This window comes from Narcine bancroftii, chromosome 6, assembly GCF_036971445.1.
Source record: "Narcine bancroftii isolate sNarBan1 chromosome 6, sNarBan1.hap1, whole genome shotgun sequence".
In the NCBI taxonomy this organism is placed as follows: Eukaryota; Metazoa; Chordata; class Chondrichthyes; order Torpediniformes; family Narcinidae; genus Narcine; species Narcine bancroftii.
This window is the reverse complement of record NC_091474.1, coordinates 14,441,374-14,465,497: the sequence shown is the minus strand read 5'-3', so window position 1 is coordinate 14,465,497 and position 24,124 is coordinate 14,441,374. Positions and strand designations below refer to the sequence as shown.

The 24,124-nt window shown below is 41.5% G+C and overlaps 1 long non-coding RNA gene across 2 annotated transcripts in view; it reads left to right on the top strand.

The window, feature by feature from the left end:
* LOC138737425 (uncharacterized) overlaps window positions 1-24,124 on the top strand; it is a 67,517-nt gene that overhangs the window by 1,856 nt on the left and 41,537 nt on the right. Inside the window, exons 2-4 of one of the 2 annotated variants that reach the window (XR_011340902.1) lie at window positions 6,154-6,231; window positions 9,409-9,493; window positions 10,920-11,249. This is a non-coding gene — a long non-coding RNA (uncharacterized lncRNA). Of the gene's footprint in view, window positions 1-6,153; window positions 6,232-9,408; window positions 9,494-10,919; window positions 11,250-24,124 lie in introns of those variants that run through there. The other variant, XR_011340903.1, reaches the window with a different exon arrangement.

The following is a 24,124-nucleotide window of genomic DNA, read 5'->3' as shown; positions in this document are numbered from 1 at the left end:
TAGTCCTTAATTATGTCAAGTTTCACTTTAATCAGGTAATTCCTTGTGGTTGATGGCTCAAGGAATCTGAAAGATTAGATTTTGGGATGTTTCCACCAGTGGAAGTCTCTCAGGCAAGAGGAGAAGAGACTAATCATAGTTCTTTTCACAGATGCTGGTGAATGTCACATTTGTGGCCCGAAATGTGAAATTGATAACACCATCAACACATGATTTACCTGCTGAACATCAGCGTGTCTTTATTTCTCTGCTTCCATTATTCCACCATTTCGCGCCTGCATACAACGCGCGCATGCCCTCTCACTTCCGGTCAGGTTAAGAGCTCAACCTCTATCTGCATACATCTCATGCATATTCATTATCATGGCATCCCTCCTTTCACCGGAAATAAACTTTATATCTTTATGTGTCTTAACCTTTCAATCTAAGTGTATATCTCGTATGAATATCACCGAACATAATACGTTGCTATGTTTCTTTCTGTTTAAATGCAAACACTTTAACACTATCAATAGCATTTTTCTGCCTTCAAACCAACAAAAGCAACATCAAATTCCCTCTTCACAAAATGTAACGTAACCATGTTATAACCAAATGTAATATAATGGCTCAACATTTCTTCTGTAGTTAGACTAATACAATGGTCACCTCATAGGCAAAATGTACACGTTTAAAATTATACATTATATTTTCATTTAATACCAAATAGTCGACCAAAACAAAAATGCAATTCTTACAGCACTCATACATGTACTTTATGATGTATTTATCAAAATCACTGTCCGAATGTTCCCCTTATCATTCCTCTTCCTGCATCAAAATACTTCTGATTGTTGGTTACTGCTACTGATGGTCCAAAGTCAAACCACGTCAAGTATAAAATAAATGTTCGGCGCACAGTTTTCTTTTTCTAATAACGCTAAACACAACAAAACAGCGATGATCCAGGTAATCATAGCACAACTTTGCAAAGGTCTCTTTCTCGGAGTTCGCGATGGTTTCCTTCCTGACATCCACATATCCGCATTCACTGCGTGTTTCACAAGGGCAGCGTTCGGTGTACACCCTTTTCATTATTTCTCTTTTTTTTCCACAAACACCACACATTTCCACTTTTCCTTGGCGTGTATCATTGCTGCGTTTCCACCGAATCAATGTACTTTTTTTTCTTCATTGAAACTCATTCCAACTATCACAAACTTTCTCTTTCATGATAATGCGGGCACAATTAGAAATATGGCACAAAATCTTCATATCGCTTAGGTGGTTTCCTGTCCCGTCTCAGCCTTCCTGCAATGCTACTGTCGTGACTTGGTTGCTCACTCACCGGAAACTCTGCTCGCTACAGCCTCTGGTGTTTCTGGTACTCTGGCCACTTCATCAGGAAAACTGGTAGCTACCTCTGGAACGTCGTCTGGACCCTCAAGTTGAGCAACTCGTACTGGATTTCCAACCACTTCACTCAGTGCCGCTCTGGATTGGTACTTTTTGACACCAGACACGTTTCTTTTGTAGAGGACTCCAGCTGGAGACCTGTCTGTCACCATACTGCCGCTTCTGGATACAACAGTGTAGGGTTGATGGTAATAAGGTGTGTCTAGCTTACCACCACTCTCTTGCCTCATAAGAACATTATCTCCGGGCATGATGTCTGAGTACCTGGCCCCACATCTCGAGTCTGCATCCAGCTTTGCTGCCCCCTTCTTTTCAGCATCGTGGTCCCTCATCTCCTGGTCATCACTGATTTCCTTCAGTTCGGGCATTTTTGTGCGGATTTTCCTCCCGAAGAGTACTTCTGCTGGACTTTTTCCTGTGGTTGCGTGAGGGATTGCCCGATAGTCAGCTACATAGGATAGCAATGCTTCTCTCCAGTTCTGTCTTTCTGCATGAGCGATTCGTAGTCGTTTTTCGATGGACTGATTTTGTCTCTCTACTTCTCCATTGGCTTGTGGCCATTTAGGAGTTACTTTGTGATGGTGGTTGCATGTGGTCCTCATATATTCAGCAAATGCCTCTGAGATGAACTGTGGACCACCGTCAGAGTATAGCGTAACAGGCAATCCATGTCTCGCGAAGATCTCTGCAAATGCTTGTATTGTTTTTTCAGTGGTCATTGACCTCATCACAGAGTACTCATAGCATCTGCTGTAGTAGTCCACCACTACCATGATTGACTCGCCAGTTGGTAAAGGTCCGAGAAAATCAACAGCTCCATCGATCCACTGTCCTGTCGGGAGTTGCATACTCCAGATCGGCTCTGGGGGAATTACTCCTACTTGTGAGTTGACACCCATGGCAGGTTTTGACGAATTTCTCTGTGTCTTTATCACAACCTGGCCACCATACTTTACTCCTGAGGTTTTGCTTGGTACCAACAATACCTAGGTGTCCTTCATGAGCTAATGATATGATCTTCGGTCTCAACCTCTGTGGTATCACCAATCTACAACCCCTCAACACACACTGCCTGATGCAACAAAGTTCATATCTAATGGGAACATATGCCTTGTGAGTGGACTTGTCCTATTGTCCACTTTGGATACATTCTCTAACTTCCATGAGTTCTGGGTCATGTTCGGACTCTCTCTCGACTTCCCTCGTTGTCACAGCTCCCGGTGTCGACTGGATAGCTACGAAGCATACAAAGCTCTCTGCTTCTGTCCCCAGTTCTGACTTGGATTGTGGGCATCCATCTTTCAACAATCTGGACAGCGGATCAGCAATGTTCGCTTTCCCAGCCATGTGCACTACTCTGTACTTGTACGGTTGGAGTCTGAGCACCCATCGTTCTATCCTGGCACACAGTTTGGACCTGGTGGCTTAGATCACCTCCAATGGTTTATGGTCCGTGATGAGTTCAAATTCAATGCCATACAAATATGCATGGAATCTCTCGCAGGCCCATACAAGTCTGAGGGCTTCTTTCTCTGTCTGAGAACATCTCCTTTCAACGTCTGTCAAAGATCTGCTGGCATAGGCAATGATTCTTGGTCCCTCATCATGCGCCTGGACCAACAGGGCTAGCATCCGCTATGACTTTGGTTGGTACATCCGGAACATAATACCCAAGAGTATCGGCATTCATCAGACTTTGTTGCAGAGCTGTGAATGCTTCCTTCTGCTCAGGGCCAAAATGGAATGGTACACCTTTCCTGGTTAGTTTCCTCAGTGGTTCTGCCAGTATAGCAAAGTTAGGGATTAACTTTGCACAATAATTGACCAATCCCAAGAAACTCCTCATCTCCGTTGCATTCTGGGGTTCACGTGCATCGGCAGCAGCTTTCACCTTGGCATCAGCTGGGTTCAGTCCTTCCCGTGTAAGCCTGTGTCCCATGAAGTTCATCTCTGAGACACCGAACTGGCACTTGTCTCCATTCACAGTAAGGCCTGCCCCCTGTAGTCTGGATAGCACAATCCTCAACCGTCTGTCAGGCTCTTCCTGTGTAGCTGCATGGACTATGATATCATCAGAAATGTTGGTGACTCCAGGAATGCCTTGAATCACTCGATGGATTTCGTACTGGTAGATCTCAGGAGCTGCATTGATGCCGAATGATAGCCTCTTGTACCGGTACAATCCACAGTGAGTCACAAATGTTGTCACGTCCCTGGATTCTGGGTACAGCTCTAGTTGATGATAGGCCCATTTTTGATGATAGGACCATTTTAAATCGAATTTTGAGAACACCTGACTGGCTGTTAACTCCTGGAGTACTTCTTCTACTGTGGTATGGGGTGTCATTCTCGAATTATAGCTTCATTGGCCATCCTCATATCAACACACAGTCTCATGTCACCATTTGGTTTGGGCATGATCACTACTGGGCTGACCCATTGCGTTGAATGTTCTACAAGTTCAATAATGTCTTGCTCAATCAACTCTGATTTTGGCCTCGACTTTCCCACGAAGTCCAAATGGGGTTCTGGAGACTGGTTGCGCCTTGGGTTTGACCGTTTTGTCCACTGTTAACTTTAGTTGTCGACCTTTCAGCTTTCCTACTCCCTGGAAAACTGCAGGGAATTCTTGCTTCATATCATCGTATGACTGAACTGAATTGACACGAGCTCCAATATGAAGTATTGCCAGATCTTGCGCCGTGCGTCTACTCAGCAATGGTTCTCCCCTCTCATCTATGACAACAAACTCTGCTTCGGTGTGCTTGTCACCAGCTCCAACAGTCGCAGTGAAACATCCAATGGTCTGCAATGGCTTAGTTGCTGTGTATGGATACAGTTTCTTTGAACACTTCTTTGACGTACAAATTATCTTTTTTTTCAATTTCTCCCATAAGTGTCGGTTAATTACATTACTGTCACTGCCTGAGTCTACAATGACCGGAACTGTCACACCACCAATTATCACTGGGACTTTCTCATGATGGTCATCATTCAATGTAAACTGATAGTATTTCTGCCCATCCTGGTTGTCGTCATCATCCTCACTTTCTGGGTCACCACTATGGCGAATTGTGCCTTGCTTTCTCTGTCCATAATTGTCTTTCTTTCCAGGAGACTTTCCTTTCCCCCAAGCTTTGCCCTTAGAAGCTGTACTCTTCCCATTCTGGTTTGCATTTGACTTGCTTTTGCACTTCTTTGCAAAGTGGTCTTTACTTTCTACAAACTTTGCCTTTTGTTGGGCAGCATGGGTCTTTTCCAAAATGACCTCTCTCTCCACATCTGTAACACTCCAAGTCACGTGTCGGGATATTTCTTGGCTGGCTATGGCTATGCGAGAGCCTATTTACTTGTTGACCAACTTTGTCTTTACTAGGCTGGCTTGAGTTGTCTTTCAGTTTCATGGTATGAAATTGCCCCTGAACAGCCTCTAATGCAGCAGCAATTGTTAAAGCATCAGTAAGTTTCAACTCACCCCCTTTTTCCAGCAATCGCCTTCTGAGTTTATCTGACCTGCAGTGCTGCATGACTTGATTCAATAACTGGTTGTCCAAATCAGCTGCCACGCAATTGCATCCAACAGCCAGTTGTCGCAATCTCGTCACGTACTGGGCGACCGTTTCCCCATCTTCCTGTTTTGTTTTGCGAAACAAATGGCGTTGAAATGTGGCATTCGGTGTCACTACATAGTGTGCATTCAATGCATCTACAGCTTTCTGGTATTCCTCCTTCCTTCCAGTATTCGAAAGCGTCTTAAAAGTTTCCCAAACTGCAGGTCCTGCGGTGAAGAGAAGTAACGCCCTCCACTGTGCTTTCTGCTCCGCCGTACTCCCATCGAGAAATAGGCCACGACTGTCGGCGTAAGCTTCGAACTCTTCAAGCCATGTCTTCCACTTCACGCTTACAGTGCTTGCATCGCCTGTCGGGTCAAAATGAGGAACACCACGAAGTGCTAGAAATTCAGCTCCAGTGACTGCCATGATGAAACATTCATCAAAATCCAAAATGTTTCTCCTCGTCGCCAATGTCACATTTGTGGCCCGGAATGTGAAATTGGTAACACCATCAACACATGATTTACCAGTTGAATATCAGCATGTCTTTATTTCTCTGCTTCCATTATTCCACCATTTCGCGTCTGCATACAACGTGTGCATGCCCTCTCATTTCCGGTCAGGTTAATAGCTCAACCTCTATCTGCATACATCTCATGCATATTCATTATCATGACAGTGAATCCCTAGAACTCTCTGGTAAAAGCTGAACTATTCAAAAGATTCGAAGCAGAAGTGTTTAAGAAGAGAAGGTGGGGAGAATTGACACAGCTTAGATCAGCCTGATCGCAACTAATAGTAAGACAGGTTCGAAGGGCCCTGGTAGGGAGGAGAAATCAGTTGAACTGTAAGGGATCTTATCCTTTAATGGAATATTTTAGTCAGTATTGGAAAAGGACACCACCATAATATTTAATTGGATTTATTGTTGGAAGGTGGTGTTTTAAAAAGAAAAATCAGTCCATCATAATGTTTGGTAATTATTTCAAAGCTTTCCACCCAAGTTAACCAAAAGAGGCAATGGCTATTGATTAACCCTTGGTGTACCCCCAGGTGACAAGATGAATTTCAACTTTATCCTGGTCAGGAATTAGATTCCATGAGAAAAAAAAATCATATACATGCCTGCTATTTGTCAAAAAGACTAGAAGTGACCCTACCATCAAAATGGCTAATTGATTTTCCTTCATTTGTGCTTTCACAGGAAGGGATCCTTGCTGAGTGTCCACATATCATGGGAAGCCCATATCTCAAGAGTGGTTGAGGAGACCTGCTATTTTTGGTTAGTAACAAGCAGAAAATTAATTCTCCAATTAATGTGCCATTGTAACCAGAATAAAAAATACACAGCACTTAACATCTGAGGCAACTACAAAGCAAATGCTCCAAGGACAAAGGAATGTGTATTCCAATATTTTAAGTAATTAAATATCATCAAATGTTTTATGTGACTAAATCCTGAACAAATTAGAGAACTTTTCAGGAGGTTTACTCAAACACAGCAGAATTGAGAGAGATGATTTAACAATGAAGCTGAGTGTGGCAAATTAGAAAGGGCTTGTGGGGTGGGGGGTGGGTGGGGGGGGAGATTGGATTTAAGAGGAAGGAGATGGTTAACAGTTATGTATTGGGGCATTTGTGGAGATGAGAATCATTGGTGAAGAGAAAGGAAGTGAAATGCAATTTTGCTTCTGGCAATTCCCAGTGGATTACACCTCACCAGCAAACATCTCCAAAATAAATAATCTTTGGAACTTTCTTCCCTGTGGTGAACTCTGCTGTGAGACTCAGGAACTGCTACATAGATATGAAAGCTTTTTTTAAATATACTCTGTTACTTTTAATAATATGATGTGAATATGTCCAAAGTCATGCATTGAGACAATTTCAAATGTTTTCCATTCAAATTTAATATCAAGATCTATTACTCAATTTGGGCCTTTTGACTCGATATCAAAAGGGATGCAAATGTAAAATCCCTCAATTTATGCTTCATCTTTATTGGTAGATGAGGAGAACTCTGGAGAAGGAGCAGATTAAGATGGTTCATCACCTCAATGATGCCAAGTAAAGGTGCTGAAGGGTCTAATTCTTGACCCCAGGGACTTCATTTGGTGGTTAATCTGATTATTTGAGCTTGGTAGAAATACATCGGCTTTCCCAGGCTAACAAATTTAATTTAAATTTAGACATGCGGCATGGTAACAGCCCCTTAATCCCCCAAGCCCGTGCCACCAAATTGACCTACAACCTTGTTATGAAGGGTGGGAAGAAATGGGGAGAACGCATAAATTCCTTACAGACTTCGCCGGATTTGAACCCTAGTTGCTGGCTCTGTAAACATGATGCCCCAACGCTAACCGTGCAGTGAAATAAAGTTCTAAATTAAGCATCAGTTTCAAACTATCCTTTCCTCCGTTCAAGCTGTTCGGGCTGGGAGCACAGAAAACCTGTAATGCTGGTTAAAAAAAAATCTTGCTTAATTATTTAAATTGCCAAACCCCATTCCTTGCCCCACCTTAATTTGAGCTGGATGTGGGAGAACAGGAGGCAGGTGCAATTTTTTGAAATTCGACTTGAGTTTCCAAACTTGGTTAGCTTCTCACTAAAAAAAAGTAAGCTAACAATGGAGAATGTTTCTGTCTTTTGAACAACTTTCCACCAAATACAATTGACCATACACGCATTTTTTTCAAAGCTATCTACAATTTAGAAAATAGACATTACCGTATTCAGGAAATTATCTAACAATACAACAAGCAGATTTACTTGACACCTTGTTCCAGTTAAATCTCTTTCAGAAGGGTTTAATTGATGCTATTTATACTCTTATATTAAATTTGAGATCAGTCCCTGTGGATAAAATTCAACAAACATAGGAATCGGAACTTCATCTAATATTACCTTCTGAAACATGGGGAAGAATTACTAGACTAGTTCATTTTGTGCATGTCATTCATTAATACAGTTTAAAATAATTAATAGACCTCATATGTCTAAAGGCAAACTAGCTTGCATCTTTCCTAATACGAGCTCTACTTGTGCTAGATGTAATACTGAGGTGGCTTCATGACTTGTATGTTTTGGTCATGTCCCTTGTTATAAAATTTTAGGAAAGATATTTTTAAAACTCTATCAATGATATTGGTTATTTAATTACAACCTAACCCCTTGACTGTTCTCTTTGGAATTACAGATGTAGGTTGTTTACCAACTTCTACACATTTAGTTATAGTTTTATATACCCTATTGGCTGGAGGACATATTTCACTAAAATGGACTCTTATCCTCCTACATTATTTCAATGGCTTTCTCATATTATTACTTTCTTAAATCTAGAAAAAAAGGTCATGCTTTTTTATACAACTACCAAATTTGAAGAAACAATGAAACCATTTATTGATTACTTTTATGAGATATAACTGCCATTATTCTATGAATTAACTCTTCCTTTCCAGATGTAATATAATTCTAGTCATTTTTGTTATCAGTAGGTGTGGACCGGAGATCTGTTTTAAACTATTCTGTAGATCCTTAGGCCTGGCTGCTCAGTTGTTTGTTTAAAAGAATATATTTATTTGTTTATATACACACACACACACACACACACACACACACACACACACACACACACACATATATATAAATACACACACATATATATAAATACACACATATATATATATATATATACTTATATTTATATATACACACACAAATATATATATACACACACATATATATATATATACATATACACACAGGCACACACACATATATATATATATACACATATATCACACATATATACTTTTTTTAGTAGATTAGTTGGGATTTTTATATATATTATAAATATTTCTTTATCTCTCTTTTCTTTGTTAGGATAATTATTTCTAATATGTCACATTTTCACTCTTTGGAATTTATATACAATACTTATACTATGTAGACTTGGGCAGACCATTTTTATTGTGTTATTTCTATTCTCCTTATAGAGTATATATTATGAAATGTTAATAAAAAGACTGAAAAATAAAAAAGAATGGAGAAGGTTTCATTCAAAAATCAATATCCTCTGCAAAAATCAAAGCCATAACAAATATAGAAACTACTGAAACTGGAAAAGTTACTAGGAAATTAAACAATAAATTTTGTGACTTGTTTGTGACAATAAATTTGGAAACCATTGAAAGACAAGCAACAGTGAAGCTGCTATTTGAAAGAAAATCATTTTTCAAGAGAGAGACACAGACAGGTGCAAAGACTCAGAGACAAGGAGACAGACAGAAATATCAAAAGAAACAGTGCAGCACTAAAGTGCCAATTTGAAAATTGGCACCAAATATTACCTGACATTTACTAACTATGAATTTTAGTTGAGTATCTCCCTTCAGAAAAAGCAATCAGGAACAATCAGAATCATGTGACTCATGATTGAACCTTCCTTCCTTTCACACAGATAAACACTTCCTCCAAGTGGCCCTTCTGCGGATTAGATTTGGTGTTTCCCCATTTGGGAAATTGTGGAGGATCATCTCAAGAAGGTGAATCGTGAAATGTTAAATACATAATATTGAGCCTTCTTTAACTACCTTTTTCTCAGTAGAATTATTCATTTAAATGCACAATTCCCACATAACTGTTATTACTTCTGAGAAACTATTCATGCTAGCTAGCTTTTCCTGAAATATTTAAGTAAATTGCAACTTATTGCCAAATGAGTTGTAACATAACAAAATAAAGCAACCACATAATTCAAATTTGTTGACTGCAAGTGTTCAATCAACTGCCAACGCAACAATGGGCAGTTAATTTCTGGAATCTGCAAGTTTATTGAAGATATTAATTTGCTCTTTGCAAGGGCTGCAAGCAAGATCAGCATTAATTGCCCATCCCGAGGTCTATTTGGTATTGTTCAGATTCTCCAAATGGAGGCAATGGAAGCCTTTAGAATTTTGAACAATAAACAAAAAAAAATTCTGTGAGTTCACAAAATACCCTCAGAACTCAGAATGATTCAAGTCCAATGTCATGCCACCCACTTCCCAGCAGACAGGGTTAACCAAGGCTTTGGCAAATTATTGCCTTGACTGATGATACCAATCAGAAATCTAATTCCAAAACGATCCAGTCATCAGTGCCAACAGTCACACATCATGAAGAACGTACATCAGAGACAAAATTTAAAATACAAAATTTAAAAATTGCACGGCACACAGCATTTGTGAGCCATTAACAGTTAATGTTTCAACTCATTTCTGCCTGACTCTACTAAATATTAACAGCATTTTTTGTTTACATTTTCCAAGTGAGATTAGGAAATTCAAGAAATGAACAGTGGGATTAAGAGTGTAACAAGTGCAGTCAAACAGCTGTTTAACAACTTGAGTCTTCAGCAAACAAAGGGCAGAACAATAAAAGGGCTGACCCCCCCCCCCCCAAATTCGATCAACCTTAAGGAGGCCTTTGATAGGACAGTACATGATATGATGCACCCAAAAATAAATGGGGGATTATAAAGGTAATTCAATGCTTCTGTAAGAATTCATACAGTGCAGTATTTGTGTGTGAAGTTCAGTATAAAACCCCTGGAACGCAGTTCCTACAGGGATTGGTAGATGCTGGATAAGCAAATTTCCCAGTTGCTTATTGACTCTGACAATGCCCAACTAATACACCTAGATTAAGAATAAACAGTTTAAAAGACAAAAATACTGTACCCTACACTGTTCTTACATTAAAAAAATCTTCACCTACATGAATATATAAAACCTTAAAGCATTTTGCTTCATTTACAGTCACATTCTTTGAAAACATTTAACTGTCACTATATCTGAAGGTTTCTCCCTCTCCATGGAGCTGCCAAAAAGACAAACAATAACATCATAATGAACACCTCCTCCCCACATTTACAGATAAAGTCCTACTAATATACTGAACAATATACTAATAAAGACTCTTACTCAGCAGGGATAAGGAGAGTCACCCCTACAGCGAGTGATATCAACCAGCTCTTCATCCTGGGCAATGCCATTTTATTCAAACACAACTTTATTCAAAGAGCTACTCTGAGCAAAGCTTGACCAAGGCACTCCACTGGCTGAATATTTGCTCCCATCTTCAAAAGTTTGTGTTACTTCAGAGAACATTTACTTTTACAATTTTAAACATTTATTTAAATTTATATTTATTTTAATTTTATTTATCTTTATATTTTCCTCCTTTTTTTGCTGGTTGTTTGAGGTTGCCAGTTGCTTCAATTCCAGATAATAGGGTTTTTTTTTACTGTAATTGGTAGTTTACTTCCAAAATTAATGCATAATTATCATGGATACTTTCTTTCCCCATTTTGTTCAACATTTTTAAAGAAAATAGCATGCCGAAGAAACAGAAGAACTTTAATGGAATTATATCCCTCTAAATGATTATTACTAATGTTGACTCTGCTCATGGCAATGGCTGAAGATGATTAAGAATTATGGGATTTAATAGCAGGTCTTGAAAGAATTGAAATTACCACTGTTGGTTTGAAGCAAAAATGTTAATTAATAGAGAATCTAATCAGTGTTACTTTTTGGCAAGTTTAAAACTGAATGGTCAGAAACTAAAAGCTGATAAATTTATGTGGTAAACCATTGCTATGCTATGATTGGCTGCTGTTGGCTGGACACGCCTCCCGAGACCAATCCAACCCACAGCCCTTTGCATGCTCCCTCTTCCATTCTGCCTTGATCAGTCAATGAGATTGATGGCTGTTCAATAGTTAATAAAAGCCCATCAGTTTCACAACTTCAGTTTTTTTGTGATTATTCACAGTGCATCTATTTAATAATTAAACACTCAGTTTCCACAGTCACTTCAGATAAAATATCAGCTCTGAAATAGAGTCAAAGCTAACAATGGGAGCTGTAGCCACAACTAAACTAATGAAAATCTAGCAACACACAAATGCCAGCAAAATCAGTTCACATAAAGCAGTCTTCATTGTCATTTTACTGTAGCTATAAAACAATGACTCCTTTAGTCATGGGAATAGAAATAGGGGTTGGAACTCATTGTGAAGGTAGTAGTAGGCATCCTTCTGTCTCAGAAGACAATGAGACAATGGTAGCACCATGGATAGTCAGTACCTTTTAGACCACCATCTGGAATGGCTCATAAGGCCTACTCTGGTGTGACACTCCTGCTGCTTATGAAGTCGGAATGATGGGTTGTGGTCAATTGGCTATGTTGTTTCTGCTTCCTCCATGTCCTCTCGTCCTCCAGCTGTCCTCACTGCTCTTCACGCCCTTTCTGACAGCGCTTCTCCACTGGCCACGGTCATCAGCAAGGGGCTCCCATCGATGTGAGCAAGTTTCAGATCACGCTTGCAGACAGCTTTGAACCGCAGCTGTGGCCGGCGGTGGATCGAGATGCTTCAGCCAGACAACCATTCAGAAGGTCTTTTGGGATGTGTCCATCCTCCTTACGATGCACATGGCCAAGCCACCGAAGTCATCTCTGACACAGCAAGAGGTGCATGCCGAGGGAACTGGCTTTTCTGAACCTCAGCATTGGTGAGTCTGTCCTGCCAGGATACATCCAGGATCCATCGAAGACATCGGTGGTGCAAGCTCTCAAGCCGGTTCTCCTGCCTGGCATACGCTGTCCCTGATTCACTGTGATAAAGCAGGGTGTTGAGGATACACGCCTGATACACCTTCAGCTTAGTGTTCACTGTGAGGTGTTGCTCTACGGTTTTTTGCTTAGTTTGGATATCATAATGGCAGCCTTAGCGATGCGCTTGTCAATTTCAGTATCGAGTGAGAAGTTGCTGGTGATGGTGGAGGCCAGGTATGGGAAGCTGTCAGTGACGTCAAGTTCTTCCTCTCCACTGCAGATTGTTGGTGGGGCCATCACATTGGTCTTTTTGATGCTGATCGTCAGCCTGAACTCTTGGCAGCCCTTGGCAAAGTTATCGATGAACCTCTGTAGCTGCCCTTCTGTGTGGGAGGTCAGTGCTGCGTCATCAATGAACAGTAGCTCTCTGATGAGAACCTGCTGGGTCTTGCTCTTCGTTTTCAGACGGGCCAGGTAAAAGAGCTTTCTTTTGCGCAGATGCACTCTGTCCTCGGAATCCAGAAATGCATGTGACTGCAGCAGGGAGAAGATGCCAAATAATGTTGGTGCCAGGACACAGTCCTGCCTCACTCCACTTAGAATCTTAAATGGTTCAGACGTGGATCCATTGAAGCTGACTGTGCCTTTCATGTTGTCGTGGAAGGAAGCAATAATGCTGAGCCGCTTTGGAGGGCAACTGATTTTCCCAATCAGCTGGAACAGTCCCCGCCTGCTCACAAAGTCGAAAGCGGTGAGGTCTATGAAGGCGATGTACAAGGGCATCTGCTTTTCCCGGCATTTCTCCTGGAGTTGGCGGACTGGGAAGATCATGTCAACTGTTGATCTCTTCGCCCTGAAGCCACACTGAGATTTGGAGTAGATGCGATCAGCAAGGGTTTGCAGTCAGATTAGGACTACTCGGGCAGAGACCTTTTCCCACAATGCTTAACAGTGAGTTGCCGTGGTAGTTGTTGCAGTCACTACATTCGCCCTTGTTTTTATACAGGGTAATGATCTTGGCATCACATATATCCTGAGGTCCCTTGGCCTTCCTTTAGCATAGGCAGAGAAGCTCATGGAGTGATTAATGATATTATATGAACAATGGCCAATTCAAATGCAAGGTGATTCCATTGGTAATCTGGATGGAACGGTGTTCCAATTCATCTGTTGCCATTGAACTCCAAGTGGTGGAATTCAAAGGTTTTGAAGATGCCCCCCCAAGAAACTTTGGCACCTTGTCATAGTGCAGGCGACAGATACCACACTGGAAAGCTACAGAATGTCAATGGTGAATGAAGAGGCTACTTAAACTGATGGACGGCATGTGCCAAAAGTAGATTAGTTTTCAAGTGCGCTGCATTTTAACTCTTTGGCATCAACAAGATGATTCTGTCATGTTCCTGCTCTGTGATTTGGAACCTGAAATTTTAAAAATGTAATTTTTCCTCTATCTTAATGCCTGATAAATGAAACAATTTAGTCATGGATGATATCTTCAAGCCCATGTTCCTGGAATCTATTAGTAGGTCATTCTTCTTTCTTTGGCTTGGCTTCGCGGACGAAGATTTATGGAGGGGGTAAAAAGTCCACGTCAGCTGCAGGCTCGTTTGTGGCTGACCAGTCCGATGCGGGACAGGCAGACACGATTGCAGCGGTTGCAAGGGAAAATTGGTTGGTTGGGGTTGGGTGTTGGGTTTTTCCTCCTTTGCCTTTTGTCAGTGAGGTGGGCTCTGCGGTCTTCTTCAAAGGAGGCTGCTGCCCGCCAAACTGTGAGGCGCCAAGATGCACGGTTTGAGGCGTTATCAGCCCACTGGCGGTGGTCAATGTGGCAGGCACCAAGAGATTTCTTTAGGCAGTCCTTGTACCTTTTCTTTGGTGCACCTCTGTCACGGTGGCCAGTGGAGAGCTCGCCATATAATACGATCTTGGGAAGGCGATGGTCCTCCATTCTGGAGACGTGACCCATCCAGCGCAGCTGGATCTTCAGCAGCGTGGACTCGATGCTGTCGACCTCTGCCATCTCGAGTACCTCGACGTTAGGGGTGTGAGCGCTCCAATGGATGTTGAGGATGGAGCGGAGACAACGCTGGTGGAAGCGTTCTAGGAGCCGTAGGTGGTGCCGGTAGAGGACCCATGATTCGGAGCCGAACAGGAGTGTGGGTATGACAACGGCTCTGTATACGCTTATCTTTGTGAGGTTTTTCAGTTGGTTGTTTTTCCAGACTCTTTTGTGTAGTCTTCCAAAGGCGCTATTTGCCTTGGCGAGTCTGTTGTCTATCTCATTGTCGATCCTTGCATCTGATGAAATGGTGCAGCCGAGATAGGTAAACTGGTTGACCGTTTTGAGTTTTGTGTGCCCGATGGAGATGTGGGGGGGCTGGTAGTCATGGTGGGGAGCTGGCTGATGGAGGACCTCAGTTTTCTTCAGGCTGACTTCCAGGCCAAACATTTTGGCAGTTTCCGCAAAGCAGGACGTCAAGCGCTGAAGAGCTGGCTCTGAATGGGCAACTAAAGCGGCATCATCTGCAAAGAGTAGTTCACGGACAAGTTTCTCTTGTGTCTTGGTGTGAGCTTGCAGGCGCCTCAGATTGAAGTAGGTCATTAGTCATATGTATACTCCTGCCTCATCATGATAATCATTTCATTTCTTTTCGTCCTCCAATTAAAATGTCGCATCTCTTTCTCTGACCCACAAAACGAGCTGAGTCTATTTCAAGTAATAAAACTTGAAAAAGATAGCTGTCCAAATTGAAAATCTAAATGATGTAAGTTTATGACTATACAAGTTTTGAACTTGGTTTTAAGTCTGGAATGATATTAAAAAAAGGTTGGCACCTATGAAAATGAACCTGGAGCAGTAAAATTGCTGTGAATCACCCACCTGAATTCAGGGAAAGAATCAACTCTGCTTACCAGATCTAACCAACATTTTTCGCTGAGTCCCAATGCCTCCCCTTATCTGCCCTCCAAAATTATCTCCTACAAATCACTCTTTTGCATCAAATATCTGCAGTCCAAGGTGGCAGTTGGATGAGTGTTTTTTTTTAAGATTAAAAGGCGAACAATAAATATTGGCCCCTGTTTTTCGGACAAGATCCGCCTACTGGCCGAAGCCTGTTGTACAGTCTTTTGAGTTACTTGCTGCTACCTCAATGCACCACAATTTATTCCAGTAAAAGACTGAACACATTAGGGTTAGGGTTAGGGTTAGGGTTCAAGCCTTGGTGGCTCCCCGTGCGACTGGCTCAGGAGAGGCCAGCTCAGGTTTATATTCTGGTTGGCTGATTGACAGCCGGCCAGGTGGAGTCATCCCCTTTGGTGGTCTTCCTGCAGGTACAGAGATCACCCCCTGCAGAAGGCTGGTGGTTGTATCACCACAGGTAATAGAAGTGGAATGTTGAAGAACAGCTTTCAAAAATAAATTTGATGTCAAAAAAAAATGGAGAGAAATAGGGAATGAACCGGTTTGTGGGTACATGAATGTAGAGGGCTGGAGTGAGCATTATCAGCAGAAAGAGTAATTTATGTTGAGAAGAACAATGCAGACTTCATGGTTTTTGTAACCATTGTAGGTTGTCTATCATAGCAATGTCTATGGTGGATGCCATCTCACTGGCTCTACATAAAGCCCTGGAACACCTGGACAGTAAAGGTGCATTCATCAGAATGCTCTTTATCAACTGCAATTCAGCATTTAACTTCATATTCCCTCAAAAACTGATCAGCAACAGCCCGCGGTGTAATTGGATCATGATTTCCTCACCTCCAAATCACAATCAGTGAGAATCGATAAGAACTTGTCCTCCACAATCTCCGTCAGTACCAGAGCACCACAGGGCGGTGTCCATAGTCTCCTGCTCTACTCACTTTACACCTATGACTGTGGCTTGATATGATAATAACACCATCTACAAATTTGCCGATGAAACCATGGTAATGGGTTGTATAAGGAAAGGTTAAGAGTTGACATACAGGAGGGAGATTGAAAACTTGGCTGAATGGTGCACCAACAACAATCTTGCACCCAATGTCATGAAAACTAAGGAGCTGATTGTTGATGACAGGAAAGAAAAGCCAGAGGGATATAATCCAGTGATCATTGGGGGAATTAAGAGGTAGAGAGAGTGAGCAAATTTAAGTTATTGGGAGTCAATATCTTGAAGGATCTTTCCTGGATTCAACACACTAATGACATCAAGAAGAAAGCACGTCAGCACTTCTGCTTCCTCAGGAGTTTGTGGAGGTTTAGTATGACACCAGAAACCCTGGCAAATTTCTACAATTGTGTGGAGGAAAGTGCGCTGACCAATTGCATCACAGTCTGGTATGGGGACACCCATAAACCTCAACACAAAGCCCTGCAAAAGGTAGTGGACACAGCTCAGGACATCACAGGCAAAACCCCTCCCTCCATCGAGAACATCTACAGGGAATGCTGCTGTGGGAGAGCAGCATCAAGCATCAAGGACCCACACCACCCAGCACATGCTCTATTCTCGCTGCTGTCATCAGCAAAGAGGTATAGGTGCCAAAAGACTCGCACCACCAGGTTCAGGAACATCTGCTACCCCTTTCTATCTGACTCTTCAACGTCAAACTCAATCAGAGACTCATTGAAGGACTCTCAAATTTGTAAAATATTGATATTTTAAAATTCTCTCTGTATTGCAGTTAGTTTACATCTATTATCGGTTTACAGTTCTTTATTTGTTTACATGTATTCACTGTGCGCAGTTTTTTTTTGCACAAGCAATTAGTGGTAATTCTGCCTGGCCCACAGAAAAAACGAATCTCAGGGTTGTATGTGATGTCACGTATGTACTCTAGGAATACATCTGGAATCTCCCCTGTTTTATACCAATGTAAAGTTCGAAAGAAAGTCAACTTTAAAGTAATTGGCATCATCAGAACACAACCAGAGAAAAAGCCTTTGAGAGATCTAGAAGAAATCTTGGAAATAATCAAGAATGAAAGTAGTACCAACAGCTCTCAAGGAGCTCAACATATTCTAAGACAAAGCAGCTCACTTACTTGGTAACCCATCTACCACCTTGAATATTTCTTCCCTCCTCCCATGGTGCAGTGGCTCCTGTATGTGCTCTCCACAAAACGCTCGCCAGTTGCTCATCTCGGCCACTCCAAAATGACGATCTCCTGAACTTGAGTCTTTACCTCCAGTGAGGACAAAGACAGTAAATGCCTTGGAACGCCACCAACTGTACGTTTCTTTCTGGTCACACATCATCTTGGAAATGCATCATCAGCCCCTTCATGTTTGACAGGTTCAGTTTCGGAACTCCCTCTGCCCAATGGAGAAAAATTACAATTGTGGTTCAAGTTTGGGATTATCACCACCTTTTAAAGGCAATAAAAGCTGGTCCTTCAAAAATGCTTGGGATTCAATTAATTAAACAAAAGGACTAGAACTTCAACAGTTTTCCTGCTTATATATTTTTAGTGGGGAAAGTGAGAAGATATTGGACTGGGATTCATGTGAAATCTGTGGTAGGGAACTTCCACCACTTAAATGCATTAAAATAATTACATAAATACAGACAGCTTCTTTTAAGTTAGATTTCACAGCTCAGAGCTATAAATAACAAGAACATTTTGTAACTAAAAAACAAAAGTTGAGAAATTTGATCATTTAGCACCATTTTTTGGAACTGCACATTATTTCAAATTCACATGGATTAAAAAAAACACAGGCAGGAGAACAGGGTGGGTTCAAATGGCATTGATCATAAAATCAGACCGGGGCCTTCTATGCTCCAATCACATTAGCATGCCTGATTGTTTTTGAATGATATCAGGTAGATACCAAAATAAAATCATTATTTTTGCAGCACCCAATTTTGTTTGCATATATATATATTTAACTGATCATTATGGAACAACCTATGTTGAAGCTGATTTTGGTATTTAACAAGGACACTCTTGTCATCAAAAGCCCTGATTAAGTACCTTTGGAAATAATTACAAACAGTTCAAATTTCTTCCAAAGTCTAGAATCTGCTGAAACTAATTCTCCTGGATTGATGAAACACTACCTCTCTTGATCTCTTTGTCTCTGTTTCAAGAGACAAGCTTTCTTCAGACATTTTTTAAAAATCTACCAACTCCTTCAACTACCTTGACTGCACTTTTTCACACCTAGTCCCCTGCAAGGATTCCATTCCTTTCAATTTATCTGTTGTGACTGTACCCATGATGAGGCCTTCCAGTCGAGACCATCTGAAATGTCCTCCTTCTTCCAAAAACATGGCTTCCATGCCGCCACCAACTCAGCCTTTACTGCATCACCAACTCAGCCTTTACTGCATCTCCTCCATTCTCTGCTCATCTGTCCTAGCCCCCTCCACCCCCAGATGCAACAAAAACAGGATTCAACTTAGTCCTCACCTACCACCCAACCAGCCTCTGCATCCAACACATTATCCTCCGTAATATCCACAAGATGCACCTTCCCCTGTCCTTCCCTCTCCACCTTCTGCAGGCCCTTCTCCCTCTGAGACTGCCTCATCCACTCATCCCTGCCCATTAGTTGTCCCCTTGGCCGCAGAAAGTGCCACACCTACGCCCATGCCTTCTCCCTCTGGGGCCCCAAACAGTCCTTCCAAATGAAGTAACACTTCACTTGTGTACCTACTCCATCCGGAGCTCATGTTATGGCCTTATCTACATCTGAGGGACCGGACGCAGACTGGGAGATCACTTCGCTGAGCACATCAGTGACAGAAATCTCCCAGTGGTCAACCATTTCAATTCTTTGCCCTAATCCCACGTTGACATGCCTCATGTACTGTCAAACCACCCGTAAATTGGAGGAGTAACACCTAATTTTCCATCCAGGCACCGTCCAAGCAGACAGCATTAACATTGACCTCAAGTTTCTGCTAGTCTACTCCCATTCTCCCTCTCTTCCCCAGCTCTCCAACACCTTCCATCTCCATTCCCAGAGCCATCTCCCCTCTCCCTGTTTGTTGGTGTATCCTCCCTGCCTTATCCACCTATTATCTCCTGCCTGTGGGACTGTGCTCCTCCCCCCTGCCCTTCCCCTCTCATCACTTTATTCAGGTACCTGCCTACATTTTGTTCATACCTTGATGAAAGGCTCAAGCCCAAAAGAGTGGTTGTATATCTTTATCTTTGCTATATAAAGTACACTGTTTGATCTGCTGAGTTTCTCCAGCGTTGTGTTTTTACTACGTTAATATATCTGATACAGCCAGCAGCACTCTGTCATTGGGGTCTTGGCTAGCTAACTGAATGTGGGTCTGATTCCTTGTACCAGGAACCAAATAGGTAGCCATCAGCAAATAAACCTCTTCCAAAGTGTCTTCAGGGACATCACATCACACCTCAACCTCTCTAATAAACAAAATAGTTGCATTCACCAACTTGGGTTTTCCAAAGAAGTTATCTCTGATTTTTTTTTCGAATTAAATGTAGACATACAGCACATTAACAGGCCTTTTGGCCCACAAGCCTGTGCCAGCCAATAACACGCAATTGACCTAAACCTCCGGTACGATTCTTTGAATAGTGGGAGGAGATTGGACCCCCGGTGAAAAGCCATGCAGACACGAGGAGAACGTACAAACTCCTTACAGACAGTGCAGGATTCAAACCCCGGTCCCAATTGCTGGCGCTGCAACATGTTTGCGCTAACTGTGTCACCGGCACTGAGGAGAACAATATGCTGCCAAAGAACATTTGTCTACAATCACACATCAAGTCTATTCTCAGATTGAATGACAAGCAGTCCCATCAGATTATAGTGTCTTTCTAGACCTGCTGTTCTCCGCTGCATCAGAGAGATCATTTACCAACTATATCCCAAAGAAAGAATTGCGCCTTCACTGATTTCCAGGAAAAACAACTAGCCTGGGGATTTGCTAGCATTGTGGCTTCATGCAAGTTCAAGATGTTATTCACTGTACTTATGTGCACACTAGGACTTATGTTGATACCTCAAATTATTCATAAACCAGAAAGATTCTTGATTAGTAATGGTGTCAAAGGTAATGGGGACAGAAAAACAGTGTTTAAGGAAGATTACATTGGCCATGATTTGAATGGCAGAGCAGAGTCTCTAGGTCAAATAGCCTCATATAGCTCCTATCTGTTATGGACTGAAGGTTTCCACTCTCCCAATGTACACACCATTTTGGATTAAAAGGAAGATTCTCTCATGGTGAATCATATTCCCAGGAAGCATCCATGACTCCTTCATCCTCAGGGAGTTCAGACAAGCAGATGTTTTCAATGACTGGTACTGTTGAGAAGGTTGGAACTGAGACAATGACCACCCTCCTCCTTCCCATTTTCCCACATCTCTGCTGCCACGACTGACTGCAGTTGCACTGAGAGCTGTGCAAACACCAGAATCATGGTTCAAAATGTGAAAAGTCTCCTGAAGATGAGAATTCATTGTTTTCATCAGTCCGGTGTTGTCCTACATTGGAGATTCATGAATGTCTTCTGCTTGCTGCACAACCTTGCTAATCGAAGACTGCTGGAGAGAGGAGACAGGCATTAACCAGACAGAATAGACAGATTCCCTAATGAGGAATCAATTTTCATCAACAGCCTCCAAAGTAAGATTATTCACGACAAACGAAATGACCATCTCCATCCTCCAATCATTATTACCAGCAGTGCGAAAGTTCAGGTTATGAATCTTTGTACATCCTTCTTTGCCCACTTGCACTGAACTGAAAACTCGTACACAGATCCTGCTCCAATCAACTTCATGGGATGCTCTTACAACTCTCTCTAAGTTGCACGACAAAATCACAGAATTGTTAGAACAGGGAAAGAGGCCCTTCCACCCATTAAATTCATACTGGTTTCTTGTCCCATTTTTCCAAGAACTTCACTCTGTTCCCAGAACTCTGCATATTTTTTTCCTTTCAAATAATTTACCTGATTACTGTTAAACACAATTTAATCAGTCTGCACCATTCCTCCAGTTCTTAATCACTCATCATGTCAGCACACTTTCCTGTTTGCATATACCTGCAAATCTGAGTTCCTGTAGAACCAAAACCTTGCTTAAAATGGTCTCCTCTCATTCTTCCCGCAAAACAGAACTTTTCCATCATGGCTGCTACTGTGTCCATCGCTATTGGAGCTGCGTGCTCTCGAGGGAAATGTGTCATGAAGGCATAATAGGCACATCTGAACACTATTCTGCTAAGTGTCAGACTGAATGAGGTTCCATTTGGAATCCTGTGTAAGTGTTTGCTTCTGGGTATGAACTGTTCCAACACCATTTCAAACTGCATTTTGGTCAATTTCAATATTTGTTTGCAGCGAACCAAACAGCTTCACTGGTAGCAGAACAGAAATTGGTGTAGTTCAATATCAAGTTAAACATTCAAGGGCAGTAAATGGAATTCTGTAGCATATCAAAAAGAAATCATATGAACAAACCTCAGTGCAATTGTCTCCTGATTTGTCATTTTTATTTGCAAAATTGTAGAAAGCTGTTATTAGATGCAATATCCTTCCTCATTTGACCATAATGGAACAACATGACTCCCCATACAAGGAACACTAACAAGCAGTACAATGGTGAATTGGTGTTTCTACCTTTTGATGAAAGCATTACAATCTCAGGAAGGGATATAACAACTCCCTAAAAATTTGGCAGCCTTATTTAGAGCATATAAGTACCTCACTGGCGCCAATATAGGGTTACAGTCACTACTGGCAAGCTAGTAGACCTCTGTAAAGATTTTAACATTGTGGTATTATCGTGTCTTCATGTTTTACTGAATGCACTGACAATGGGATGCTTTTTTTGGTGTTTCTTTGTTCTTTCTCTGTTTAATAGGACTTATATCGAGGGGAGGGCTCTCTTGATGTTTTGCATTTGGTATGATTGTTAAATATACTTAAAATGATAAATAAAGTATTCCAAAAATAAAAATTCAGATAATGCAAAAACTTGATCATCAAAAAGAGCCTTCATTGGCAATGACAACGAGCACTTTGGGAAAACCTTACGTTGGTTGTCAAAGTGGGATGCAACCTGAGAAGTGAATTCCTTAATGAAACGCAAAAAAAAAAATCTTCAGCAGATGAAAAGGCAAATGTAGAGTTTGAGTTTTCCCATGAATGGGGTGAACAGAAGCAGGAATCTCAGTCTTCAAATAACGAGTTGGTCATTTATGGCAAGATAGGAAAAGGAATCTTGCAATTTCTCCAGCAAAGCAAACTGTGTAGGATAAATTGCAAGGTATATTCAGTTTCTTTCACCTTCAGTAAAAGATGACCCAGGCACACTTTGTGTCTGAACCCTCTCATATTAAAGTGTCTCAAGTTGGAAGACAGCAAGTTTCACAATTAAAGCTTGATGATGCATTTGAGTTTTCACCTTCCTTACAGGTAAAATGTCCAATCAAAATATGAGTTTGGACTATGAATCTCATTCAACCAGGGAAAATATACAGTCCATCAGGTATTGACATTCTCAAGACAATTGTTTTCTGTGAAACCAAATTGGAGATTTTGCCCAATCATGAAAAGTTTCACTCATTTTAATCACAATATAGTAAAATTGTTAAAATTTACAGACCACAATGTTCAAGTTCTACAGATTTTACCTCATGCAAGGCTGTTACATGCATCAAGGCAAATGGTTTCATGAGGAAGTTCAATGTAGGGTGATTCTTAATGCCAACATAAGCCAGGTCTGAGTAGCACTTTTATGGCAGGAAACATTCCATCCCAGGATTACAATTGAAAGCAGAAAATGCAACACAATACATGGTGTCATGACATCAATGGTTTACTTCTATTTCATAAATAGCTGTTGTGATAAAGAAGCCGTACTTGATTTCATGAAATACAACAGAATAAAAGTTCATTTGTCATTAACGTAAGAATCAGTCTGAATCTTGCATTTTTATGAACAAGTGCCCATGCATTTGAATCCACTGCTCTGAAATATTAAAGTTGCACAGCAAAATTTTAGATATAATGCTGAATAAGTAAAAATTGAGATGCTTCTAGTGATTCAAAACTCTTTTTTGATGTAACTGGAGAGAAATACTGAAGAAAAATCTGGTTTGCATTTTCTTTCAGCAAGCTCAGAAATGTATCTAAGATTCTTTTATTGTCACAAAGTAGTATAGAACAAAGGATCAGTATTAATGTTGCTTGGCACATCTTATGCTGCAAGAGAAAGAGAAGCGAAAGAGAGTCCCTTCCAATCAGAGGGCCATAGATTTGCTTCCAGTACTCCTGCAGGCACACAGAACCCTGGTCGATCTATTACCAACCCGAGCTCCAGTTCCAAACCTCTGACACGATAAACAAGCCTTCAGCGCCCAAGGCCCAGTGGAGCCTGTCTTGCCCTCAGCACCCTCTCGAGTCCTGGCTCCAATACCTGGTTTTCCTGAGCAAGTGTCCAGCAGCCCACAGCCTGTGTGAGTCCTTCAACCATGTCATCTACAGGCTGCGGCCTTGTGGGTCCCTCAGCCACTGATATCCTTGCTGGACCACTGCCATGTTCACTATCCTGTAGGGCCCTTCATCCATTGAGCCCCTCACTGGTCCTCTGC